Genomic DNA, 13,724 nt, shown 5'->3' with positions numbered 1-13,724 from the left:
AAGAGAGGCTGGGAGCTTTTGTCACCGGGGGGTCTTGGCCAGCCTGAAAACGGCCCTCAGCCCCTCACCCAGACTGGCCAGGCACTCCAGTGGGGACCCCCCCCACCCTAAAGGGGGTGTGGCCAGCCTGAAAACAGCCATCAGCTCCTCACCCAGGCTGGCCAAACCTCCATGGGGTGAGGGTACCTACTGAGGGGGGGGGGGGGGGGGCGGCTTGACCAGCCTTCAAACAGCCATCAGCCCCTCACCCAGGCTGGCCAGGCACCCCAGTGGGGACCCCCACCCTGAAGGGGTTGTGACCAGTTGCAAACAGCCATCCGCCCCTCACCCAGGCTGGCCAGGCACTCCAGTGGGGACCCCCACCCTGAAGGGGGTGTGACCAGCCTGCAAACACCCATCAACCCTTCACTCAGGCTGGCCAGGCACCCCAGCGGGACCCCCACCCTGATCCAGGACACCCGTTAGGGCAAACCAGCCGGCCCCCACCCATGCACCAGGTCTCTATCCTATATAATAAAAGGGTAATGTGCAAACTTACCCTAACAGCAGAATGACTGGGAATGACTGGTCACTATGACGCACACTGACCACCAGGGGACAGATGCTCAATGCAGGAGCTGCCCCCTGGTGGTAAGTGCACTCCCATAGAGGGAGCTCTGGTTAGCCACAGCCAGGCTGATGGCTGCCAGTATAGCTGTGGTGGTTGTGGTAAATGCTTCCCTCCACGTCCCGTGTGGTTCAGGGTTCAGGATCTGGAAGAGGAGCCGCACACAAATGAAAAAGAAGAGATGAGATAATTTGGAAATATTGGGGTGCCAGGCGGGTAAGTCCAACTCAAGAGGAAGGACTTCCACTGGTGCTCAGGCCTCACCAAGCTTTTATTGGTATGAGATACACCCATAGCCCTTAGGCAGGGAGGTTCCAGTGACACACAGACTATTTTATCAATAAGGATTTACATGACTTTCTTATCAATAAGGATTTACACAAGTAAAGGTGGGGAGGTTGCTTCAGCTGGATTAACAGAGGTGGTGCACAGCTCTGACCTTTGCTAGGGCTTCAAAGGTCACCAGCCTTCTGGGTTCTCTGTCTACACCTCTCTGCTAGTGAAGACAATAGGTGGTTTCCCACAGGTGGTAGGAGCCTCTCCTGCCTCCTCAGCAGTGCTAAGGATGTCCGACTGCAGCTTAGGCCTGCTCCCCACTGGCAAGTGGACAACCCCCGAGGGCTGCCAGGCTGCCAGAGGGATGTCTGACTGCCAGCTTGGGCCTGATCCCCCAGGGAGCGGGCCTAAGCCAGCAGGTGGACATCCTCGGAGGGGTCCCAGACTGCAAGAGTGCATAGGCCGGGCTGAGGGACCCCCCCCAATTGCACAAATTTTTGTGCACTGGGCCTCTAGTATAAAATAATGATAAGACCTTACAATGTACCTTATGATGTGATCACCATATTAAGTCTAGTAACCATTTGCCACCTTGCAAAGTTATCACACTATTATTGATTATATTCCCTTTAACCTTTGTAAATGATCCCTCCACTCCCCTTCCTCCTAGCAACCATCAGTTTATTCTGTTTCTATGAGTCTGTTTTAGTTTTGTTCTGTTTATTTTATTTTTTTAAGATTCCACATGTAAGTGAAATACTTGCCTGAGAAGTATTAACCCACCCACCGTATTCACCAGACCTTGCTCCTTCACATTACCATTTGTTCCTATCGATGGCACACACACTTTCTGAGCAGCACTTCAAAATGTATGAAGAAATGGAAAATTGGGTCTCTGAATGGCTTGCCTCAAAACAAGAAAAGTTCTATTGGGACGGTATCCACAAATACCTGAAAGATGGGGAAATGTGTAACTAGCAATGGACATTATTTGAATAAAGCACTTTTGATGTTTCTCTGGAAATTATCATGTTTTGATTACAAAATCCACATTATTAACTGGTACACCTATGCTGTTTATATAAGACACTTCTTCCTCTAATGGAAATGTTAAATAACAACATTTAGATATCATCAGATGACAGCAAAAGAAAGTCTATTTCCTCATCAAACCATGCACAGTTCTAGATGCTGGCATCTACTTCTTAATACACACTGGAATTCTAGTGATAAAGGTCCCTTCCATGGGATCTATTGACCTTCCATGGGATCTATTGACCATTGTCCATTGCTGCATTATATCTGTAATCCTCATTGTAGACTGCTTTTAACAAACTTATTATTGCCTTCTACTGATTAGCCCATCTATCACCTAGCCCAATATCATGCCATCATCTGTAACTCTCTTCAGAAATGTTTTTTTTTTGACAGAAAGAAGACTATAAACTTTCCCTCCCAATGTGACTAGGGAATAGAATGTAAAGATGTTGTTGTAGCAATATAAAATCAGTTTCAGATTCTCTTATAGGACCCAGCCCAGAGAAGGTGATCAGTTTGTTGAATGGAAATACAGTGTGTAGTTCAGTGTGCTATATATAGCCTTGGATTCTTTTCTAACAGTGAAACTCACTGTTCTTTAACATTTTTTTTTTTGAAACTTTCCTCTTATTGACTTTTCTTGGGTGACATTGGTTAATAATATTGTATAGGTTGCACATGTACAATTCTATAATATGTCATTTGTATATTGTATTGTGCGTTCACCATCAAAGTCTAGTCCCCTTCTATCACCATTTAGTCCCTGTTCCTTTATTGGACTAGAAGCACACATGCCTCACTGCTCAGGGCAAGTTTCTTCTAGCCCTAGTGCCTTACCAACTCTCCTTAGGAGTGGGTGGATTGCTCTTTCCAAATGCTTGCTTTCTTAATAAGAAGCAATGGGACATTGTACTAAATAAGAAACAAAAACCCCTTCAACTATGAGATATGACTGTTTCCTGGAACTTACTTGGAAACTTGTTTCTTTTAGTGTTTCAACAAATTTATTTACTTTTTAAAATTATGACACCTTGCAAAGAATTCTTATGATATTGTCTGGTTTTTTTTTAATTTTTTGTTTTTAATATTTTCACTTATTTCAGAGAGAGAGAGAGACATAGAAACATCAATGATGAGAATCATTGGTCAGCTGCCTCCTGCACGCCCCCTACTGGGGATCGAGCCCACAACTCAGGCATGTACTCTGACTTGGAATCAAACCCTGACCCCATGGTTCATAGGTTAATGCTCAACCATTGAGCCACACTGGCTGGGTGATATTGTCTGTTTTAGTATCATGTAACCAGCAGTTCACAGTTCTTAAAAAAAATCTAGAATAGAGGTTGGCAAACATTTTCTGTAAAGGGCTCGAGACTAAATTTGGGAGGGGCAACTTGTGGGACTTACAGCCTTTGTAGCAACTACTGCCTTTGTAACCTGAAAGCAGCCAAAGATCATATGGAAAAAAAAAAAATGGTGTGGCTTGTGAATGTTCCCCCATGTCCCGAATGATTCAGGATTCAGGATCTGGAGGAAGGGCCGCACTCAAATGAAAGAGACAAGACAAGAGATAATTTGGAAATATTGGGGGCCAGGCAGGCAAGCCCAACTCAAGGGGAAGGACTTCCACTGGTGCCCAAGCCTCCCCAACCTTTTATTTAGTTTGGAATACACCTATAGCCCTTAGGCAGACAAGTTCCAGTAACAGGCAGACTATCTTATCAGTAAGGATTTACATCACTATCTGGTGTGGAAGTTGCTTTAGCTACCATTGTCTACCAGCCCAGCAAAATGCGGCCCAAGGGCTGGATCCGCCCGTTTGAAATGAATAAAACTAAAAAAAAAAAAAAAGACCGTACCCTTTTATGTAATGATGTTTACCTTGAATTTATATTAGTTCACACAAACACTCCATCCATGCTTTTGTTCTGGCCCTCAGGTCCAGTTTAAGAACCCATTGTGGCCCTCAAGTCAAAAAGTTTGCCCACCCCTGGGACTAAACAGTGGGTGCACAGTCCTGACCTTTGCCAGATCTCAAGGGTCATCAGCCTTTCGGTTTCCTTGTCCACACCTCCCTGCTAGTGAAGACAATGGACAGCTTCCTGCAGTGGCTGTATTTCAGTAAATTTTTATTTAGAAAACTTTTATTTAGAAAACCAGAAAATCGTATTTCATATGCTCTATGGCTGCTTTCAGGTCACAGAGGCAGTAGTTGCTACAAAGGCTGTATGTCCCACAAGTTGCCCCTCCCAAATTTAGTCCCTGTCAGTCCCTAATCTAGAAAACAATACAGAAGTACACCCTTAAAGATAGAATTCACTTTACTTTACCTACCACATTCCAGGCAAGAATATGCTCCATCCCCAGGATTCACTGCTCGAGTATATAAATGAAATTCAGTGGTAGTGATATTACTTCCGAACATTCCAACCTCACAGCTCCCATAGGTGGGAGGGGAAAATAAAATTTCAGTAATTTATTTTTTCTTGTTTTGATGTATTAGCTTCTATTTAATTAAATGTAAGAAAAATACATTCATAGTATAAAATGATGTAGCTAACATCAGCATATAATAGTTATACTGAGATTTGCAAAACTAGCTATATAGTTTGTATTTAGTAGTTTCACCCATTAATAGGTCAGTGATATTGGACAGATGCAGCATTTGATGGATCCCACTCCTGTGGAAGAGAGGTTTGTTTGTTTGTTTTTAAACTCTACATTCACAGTGTCACATTATATAAAGTTATTGCTACATCAGATGACACAAAAGAAACTGATATTACATGACCTGATGCAAATTCAAATAGAAAGTTTGGAGCATACAAATGGATTACACCCCTTGAAAATCAGGTAGAGTACAATTCCAAGGGATTTTAGGTCATTCAGAAATGCTATTACCTCTCAGCTAAGGACTGTAGACTGTTTTGTTAGTGATCACACTGAAGCATGAAATTGGGGAGGAAGACTGTTAATGGGTCAGGTAAGGTAAGAAATCAGAAATATTTTACAGGTGGAATGTTGTGACAAATATGGGGCAAAATGTAAAATTACCTCTCAGAAAAATCTGTGTTTATTTTCAGTCACTATTTACGGTATTATGACTGGAAAATCTCACTTGAAAAGTTCTTAGCTTAAAAATCTCACCAGCCTTCTTAGAATAGGTCTGTCATTATCTATGCATGCTGCACAATTCTTCTTGGAAAGCAATTTTTATATCATGTAGAATGGGTACTTTTTTCTAAAATAGCATTTTATAGTTTTTTAAAAACAGGTTTTTATTTTCTAGTCATTGTAAAACTACTGTGAACATATAATAGAAGAATGAGCCAACAAATATGTTAAGGCTGGAGTACTTTGCTAAGTTAATAAGTGTTTACTATCTTACAAACCCTGTACAGATTAAAATATATTCTTGATTGTAATAGATGGTTATCCATCAGTAGAATTAAGAGCTTTATTTTTAAATATTTTGAATATATAAAGTCAGATTACTTAATTGAAACCACTTTCTTTAACTTACTTTAAAAAAGTATTGATTGATTCTTCTTACACCTTCAGTATTTTTTATATTTAAAATGGATTATCAGGAAAATGAAGTTAATAATTGAAGATTTTTTAGTTGGTATTTCTTAACATGAAGTTATGTATTAGAATTGTTTTTAAAGATATTTACTGTAGGAAATGAGAAACATCTAAATTTTTAAATGTAATGCATAGAAAAAGAGTAGTAAATAATTAGCAGAAAGTTATAAAATATGCAATGAAAATTTAAATACTCTGATGATACTGTAAGAAATGCATTTAACAAGTTAATTTTGGTTGGATTCTTCAGTTACCACATTTGTAACACTCATCACCCCTTTGTTTCATTACCCATAAGTAACAGTACTTTAACTTTGAGGCAAGAAACATGCTTTATTCACCTTTTTATTCCCACCTACTGTCTACTCACCTAAATGCCATAGTCTCTTGGCTAATCTCTTTTTAAATGTCATTGGTGTACAACAGATGTATTTTAGAATAAATGAATGAAGTCAACAAACCAAACCTGCACATAATGCTCTCTCCAGGGACAATACCATGACATTACTTTATATTGACTGCTTTTAGGCCTTTAATTATTAAATGCACTCACCTGCTAAGTAATACTACTCTAAAATAATGTGGTCAGAGAACCAGTTCAGTGTACTTTAAATACATGCATGAAAACTATTATGGAATATTCCAATGTTTAATTCTTAATATATTTAAAATAATTGAGTATTTGATTTGTGTGTACTTCTCAGCTTATTTAGTATCCCATTCTAAAAATATTTCTGTACTCTATATCTTAATTATTTCCTTAAAGCGCACATAATGTATTTACCAAATGCTACAAATTTGAAATTCATTTTGTTTGAAATGGTATCTATTATTCAAAATAATGGTTGAAATATATTGGGCCCTGATATTTCAAAATATTAACCTTTCACTGAATTGATTAAAAGCTTATAATATGACTTTGAAATATTTTGAAAACCTGACTACTGAAAATCAATCAAATTATATTTGTTGTTTGGTAATGTAAAACAATTGCTCCATTTTTCAAAGACTGTGATTATTCCATGCACCCTGACAATGAATAGATTTAGTAGAAACCATAAGCTATTCAGAAGAATCATTAATAAAAGAGAATAAAAAAATAAAAGTAAATGGGTTAATTATGATAAATATGACTTGTGCATCTGTTTAGGTTACTAGGGGAATACAAAAGAGAATTTGAGAGAGATTAAAATCTAAACCCAAATTAACAAAACTCAAATAAGGATCACATTCTTTCCACAGCATGATAGACACATTAAATATTATTTTTATTTAAATTCAGACTTGGAGATGGACAGTAAACAGTATTTTCTTTAAGGTGGCATGAATATCTTACCTAAACCCTCTTACAAATAGAGCTGCCACAGGATCAAGCCAAACTTGACCTCGTGGTCAAAGTCAAAGTACATAAGTTTAAAACACTAGGTTGAAAAAAGTATTCAGGGCACAAAATGACATATTTTCAGTTATCATTGAAGTGGCATATTGTGAAACACTTTTTATATAACTTTTTTTGCTAAGCTTTTATTTATTAAATTGATTGGGGTGATATTATGATCATGTAGGTTTCAGGTATGGGTTTCTATATTACAAGATCTATATATTGCACTGTGTGCCCACCATCCAAAGTCAAATCTTCTTCCATCAACATAAATATAATTATGGTCACAATGTTTATGAGTAGGTACTTGAGTCTTTACAATTTCTACATTTGATTTTGATTTAAATATTATTTCTTTGTGGTCACTTATTTGATTGGTTTTGTTAAGTGTTTCGTAGATGTATAACTATTGCATTGATATTTCTTTGATCTATTTGATCATTTTATTTATTACATAACTAGAGGCCCAGTGCGTGAAAATTTGTGCAGTTGGGGGAGGAGAGTGATTCCTCAGCCTGGCCTGTGCCCTCAGACAATCCGGGAGCCCTCAGGGGATGTCTGAGTGAGGCTTAGGCCCCCTCCTCTGCAGGAGGCAACCCGGCGGGCCAATCAGGGGACAGCGCTGGCTGGCGAGCAGCGGGCCCTGCCCCCCCCCCCATTACCCCTCCATCATCGCTGGCCAACACCGCCCCCCATCACCGTCCCCTCCCTCTGCCCACTGGCATGGGCCTTGGCTGGCCTGGCACCACCTGCTCACTGGCCCCGCCCCCTGCTGACCGGTCATTCCACCTTTCAGTTGATTTGCACATTACGCTTTTATTATATAGGATATGATTAGTCTAGGTCCTTACTTAATTTTAACTAGGTCTCTATGATTCTAAGAGATAGTCTTTCTAATATGAATCTGATTTTTTCTATTTTCTTTCGAATTCTTAACTGGCCTCCCATGCCAACAGAATGAAATATAAATTTCTCGGTATGACAGAAAAAGCCCTCATTGCTTTTAACCCCCCATTGTACCTCCACATCTAAGGTACTGTCAGCTGAACCATACCAGGAAAACCTTATAGCTTCCTAAACTTAGCACACTCCCTCACACCTCTGTAACTTTCTATTGATGTTCAAGTCCCTTTTCTATGTACATGTGGCTAAATTAGAACCAATATTCAAAACTTATTTTAGTAATAATCTCTGGATCTCTTCTAATGTGTTTATTTGCTTTATAACTGGTGTTCAGTGCAGTAGCCACTAGCTATATGTAGCTATTTAAATTACTTAAAATAAAATTTGAAAATTCATTTTATTAGTAATGTCAGTCACATTTAAAGTGCTCAATGTCTATATCACTACAAGTTCTATGGGATAGCACTGCCTTAAAATCTTAGTCATCAAATTGTATTTTAATGAGTAGTTATTTTATTTCTCTGTTTCTCTTTTTAAAAATTTTAAAAAATCTTTATTGTTAAAAATATCACTATTGTCCCCCTTTTTCCCCAATTGACCCCCTCCAGCCCACCCCCACCCTCTGCCCCTATTTCTCTGTTTCTCAATCTGGAGATCCTTTAAAGCAAATAACCTAGATCATTGGTCTATACGGCATATTGTAGGAAAGATTTTTTTTTTTATTTTGTACTGTGCATACCAACACTCATAAACATGAAATAAAAAAAGCCATAGTGAACTGTGTAACCCAAGGGGTAAGTAGAATTACTAAGGCACTGAAAACATCCATAGGGAAACAGACTTTGAGTCATAGGACTAAAGTAAGTCTCAGCTTAAACCATAGTTAAATCTGAAAGAAGACAGACCTACTAGTAAACGCTGCCATCACAGATGCCACGAAGATCATGAGGATCTCATGTAGAGACTAGAGGTCCAGTGCATGAAATTCATGCACTTTTGGGGGTCCCTCAGCTTGGCCTGCACCCTCTCACAATCTGGGAGCCCTTGAGGGATGACCAACATCCTTAGTGCTGTTTGGAGGCGGGAGAGGCTCCTTCCAACACTGCTGTGCTCGCCAGCCATGAGCCCGCTCAGGGCTTCTGGCTGAGTGGTGCTCCCCTTATGGGAGCATATTGACCACTAGGGGGGCAGCTCCTGGAGGTCAGTGTGCGTCATAGTGACCAGTCGTTCTGCTGTTCAGTCTGTTTGCATATTAGACTTTTATTGTATAGGATTATGTAATGAAACATCTTAGGTTTCCAGCATATTTTATACAGTCACAATTAGATATTGAAGTAAAAGTATTGTTTATTTGAATGTTGTAAGACTAAACAATATGGTAAGTGGTGAGAAGAAGCTGAGAACTTCTAATTAATACACCATTTATGAGAAGGAACTGAAAACTATGGGCATATATAGTCCTACATGGACAATAGACACAGGTGGGAGGACCAGAGTGGAAAAATTAAGTCTCTGATTCCAACAATAAAAGAGCACCGTCCTAAACACTATTATTAAACTAATAATCTGTGTAGGGGTTATTGGTAATTAGCATCTTTGTTAAAATAGGTTTGTTGCCTTAGGATTATTTATTGTATTTACATATATGCACACATTAATTCCAATAAGGTGTGTATATTTCTTTTATCATTTGGGTCCAATTTTTATTAAAGTCCACAACTTGTCTTTAGAAAACTGGCATGCAAAGACCTTTGTGGTTCTACTTATGATTGAGATCTAGAAAGTTGCAGGAGAATTTCACTCCCACCTTAACATTAAGAAAAAAAAACAACTAATCTCCAAAATCACAACTTTTTCTTATCCCATAAGAGAGCTAAGGTTGCAGGTCAACCAATTAAACTGAATTCCAAATAGCGACCGGACCTTCCAAGTAGAAATAGGACATATAAACTGCTTTATCGTTTGCAGAGTACAGAAGGGGATGGTCAGCTTTCCATTTGGTAAGAAAAAAATCAACTAAAATGTTAATGATTTCTTAAGGTTTCCTATACAACTAGCAAGCCAGTTTAGAATAGCTAGGAGCCACAGACACAGGGATTTCACACTAACTCAAGAGTTCTTTCCGAAAGGTTTCCGCTGGGTGCTCATAAGAAAGACTGGAGGCAGGGAAGGAAACTAGAGAGAGTTCTCTCCATGACATAAGCATGCAGGAAGTGGTCAGCTGATACTGGGGTGCAGGGCCAAAGCCATGCATCTTCCCAGCCCCTCTCTAGTACACAGTGAAAGCTTTAACCTGGGAGAGCAGCAGCAAGCACTCTTGTCATCACTGATTAGGCAAAATCCCATTGTTTCTGGACAGGGAGGAGAAGCAAAGCACACACCTCTGGGGAGGGTAGGAGGCACACGCCTTCCTAGGGCACAGGTACAAATCCACTGCTTCTGGAAAGAATCTCCACTCCCAGCAAAGGGGTTGGAAACTGGTTTGAATCCAGGATGTTTATTGATACCAAGCAGAGATCTGCTTTCGTTGGAGAAAGGGCAAGACACTCCTATCGAGATCCAGTACTGATATGAGGCACAGAGTTAGACTGACTGCCGTGAAAAGGAAATGCATGCACACTGAAAAAGCCTAACTCAAATAACATCGTGGTGAGATCCCTGGCTTTTCTTTTTGCTGCATTTATTCCAGACAAGATATTAGAGAAGTTGGCAACCTGGCAGTGCTAGCAGCTGAAGACTAAATAAATAAATGCCCCAAGAACCCGCTGATTTCTCAAGTAAAAATATCAGGAAAGGGTAGCCTGGTAAGAGGAAAAACTTTTAAACAATAACTGCTGTATTCTAGCCTAAAATCACACAATAAATGGCCACTTGGCAGTTATGGTCAAATTGAGAACCAAGACCTCCACTGTTACCAGGCTGTTATGAGGTTCCCCAACACGCTCCCTCTGCACATGGTGTGAAGCAAGGCTGAGTGGAGAGCCAAGACTTTCATCCTTTGCCCAGTGAAGAGCGGGTTTCCTTCTGCAGTGTTAGTGCAGACCACATGGGTAGCTTGCACTTTCACCTCCACCTTTGCACAGTAGGATGGTGTCAGAGGAATTCTATTGGAGAGTTAGGACTTTCACCCACACCCAGCAGTCACAAGTTACCACCTCAGAGTCTCAGAGGAAACCTTGTCCCTCTCAGTCAGGGTCTACTAGTGGAAACCTAGTGGGGAACCTGGATATCCACTTCTCCCTTCCCTCACTGGAGCAGTGTCAGAGGAATACAGATTTAAATAAGATCCAATGTCTCATAATGTAATATGCAAAAGGTCCTGGTTTTAATGGCAAATCACTTGTCATATTTAGAATAAGGAACAATTCAAATTGAGTAAGAAAAGCCAACCGACAGAAGCTATAAAACCAAGTTGACACAGATGTTAGAACTTTCTGACAAAAATGTTCAAGCAGTCATTATAAAAATGCTTCAACAAGCAATTACAAACATGCTTGAAACAATTAAAAAATTAAAAATTCTCCAGTCAAAATATTAAAGAAAGAGAAGATGTAAGAAAAATCAAGTGGAAGTGTTAGCACTGGAAAATAAAAACTCAAAAGGATGGATTCAGCAGCAGAATGGAGAACACAGAAAAGGATCCAGTGAACTTGACATAAAACAATAAAAATGCCCCAAACTGAACAACAGACAGAATTAGACTTTTAATGAAATGAACAGAGCCTCAGGAAAATTGAGGGCTCGATTCCTCACAAAATCTAAAACTTATGTCATTTGGTTCCCAGAGGAGGGGAGAAAAAGGTTAGGAATGAAACATTATTAAAAAATAAATGTAGCATAAAAATTTCCAAAATTTGGGAAGAGCTGTAAACCTGCAATTCTAGAAGTGAGTGAATTCCAATCAAGATACATGCAAAGAAAGCCACATGAAGATATATAATAAAACATCTTAAAACTAACAAAAAAGAAAAAAAATGCTTAAAGTAGTCAGAGAAAGATGACACCTCATCTGAAACAAGATAAATGACAGCAGATTTATCATTAGTAGCCGCTGATGACAAGGGAAAGAGGCACAACAGTTTTCAGGGACTAGAAGAAAAAAGTGAGAAAAAAGTGTCAATCCAGAACCCATACTCAAATGAAAATAAGCTTTGGGATGGAGCGGGGAAACAAAACATTCCTAGATGAGGAAGACAGCGGTTGCCACCAGCAGACCCACGGAGGGACTAATGGAGCAGAATGCTGCAAGCAGAAAGGATATGAGAGAGGAAGGGGCCTTGGAACTTCAGGAAGGAAGAGTAAACATGGGTAAATGTGATAGACACTTTTTCCTTGAGGTTCCTTAATTAAATTTGACAGTTGAAGCAAATTTATAACACTTATCGGGTTCTAAATGTATGTAGAGGAGATAGAAAGACACTTACCTTGTGAAAGGAGAGGGAAAAGAATATAAAGAGGCACAAGATTTCTAACCTTCATTATTACCGGTAAAATGGTAACACCATTGACTATGATAAGTTATGTACATATAATACCTAGAATAACCACTAAAAAAAACTATACAGAGCAAATTTTATAGTAATTACCTTTCAAAACAAACAAAAAAACACTAAAAAGTTATACAAAGAAATGCATTAAAAAACCACGTAGGTAAAGGAAAATTCAATTTTTAAAAAATTTATGTAATCACAGGAAGGAAGGACACAGAAAACAGATAAATGGAGAGCAAATACAAAAAAAAAATGAATAAAGATGTAGATTTAAGCTCTAGTCTACCAGTAATTACATTAAATTAACACTAAAGGACAGAGATTGGCAGAGTGGTAAACAAGAAACAAACAAAAAAACATCACCCACCTCTATGTTGTATATAAGAAACTCACTTAAAGTCTAATAATTTAGGTATATTGAAAGTAAAAGTATGGGAAGAGATATAAAGTACAAACATTAATCAAAAAAGCAATACTGGCTATGTTAATATCAGATAAAGTGGACTTCAGAGCAAAGAAAATTATTAAAGACAGAGATGTACATTACAAAATGATAAAATGACTATAATAAGAGCAAATTAACATTTATAGAGTACACCTACACAACAATAGTAAAATGTACTTTGTTTTCAAGCACTCGCAGGTTTAATGTAATTCCCATCAAAATGCAAGCAAGATTTTTGTAGGCATGGAGAAGACTAAACTAAATTTAAACTTTATATGGAAAGTCTTAGAAATTGCAATAGCTAAAAATTGTGAAAAAGAGGAATAATGGAGAAGTCACTCTAATTTCAAAACTTATATAGCTATTGTAATCAAAACTTGGTTGTATTGGCAGAGGGTTAGACACATGGAAAACGGAACGGAATAGAGAACCCTGCAAGTGTAGCCACTGATTTTTGACAAAGTTTCAAAAGCAATTCAAATGCAGAAGCATAGCATTTCCAATAAATGGGGCTGGAGTAAGTGGATATCCAATGCAAACAATGAACTTCTACTAAACATCACACCTTAGTCAAAACTAACTCAAAATACATCATAGATTTAAATGTAAACTCTCTAATACCTTCAAAAGAAAACATGGGGCAAAATTTCAGGACCTTATGGCTCACTGAAGAGTTCTTGGGCATGACACTAAAAGCATGATCTAGATAGGAAAACAGATAAATTGGATTTCATCACAATTAAAAACTATTGCTCTGACAAAAACAAACAAACCTGTTAAAAGGTTGAAAAGACAAGCTACAGACTGGAAGAAAACATTGGCAATTCACCTGTCTAAAAAAGAACTTGTATCTAGAGTACATAAAGAACTCAGATAAAAAGGGCAAAGAGTGTGGACAGATATTTCATGAAAGGAGATGGCAAATAAGTACATTTAAAAATGTGCAATAGCACTGCCATAAGGGAAATGCAAATGAAGACCTCAGTAAGATATTACAGA

Source organism: Myotis yumanensis, unplaced genomic scaffold (genome assembly GCF_028538775.1).
Source record: "Myotis yumanensis isolate MYYU_CA2020_CCGP unplaced genomic scaffold, mMyoYum1.0.hap1 SCAF_6, whole genome shotgun sequence".
Taxonomy (NCBI): Eukaryota; Metazoa; Chordata; class Mammalia; order Chiroptera; family Vespertilionidae; genus Myotis; species Myotis yumanensis.
Note: the sequence above shows the minus strand (reverse complement) of the source record.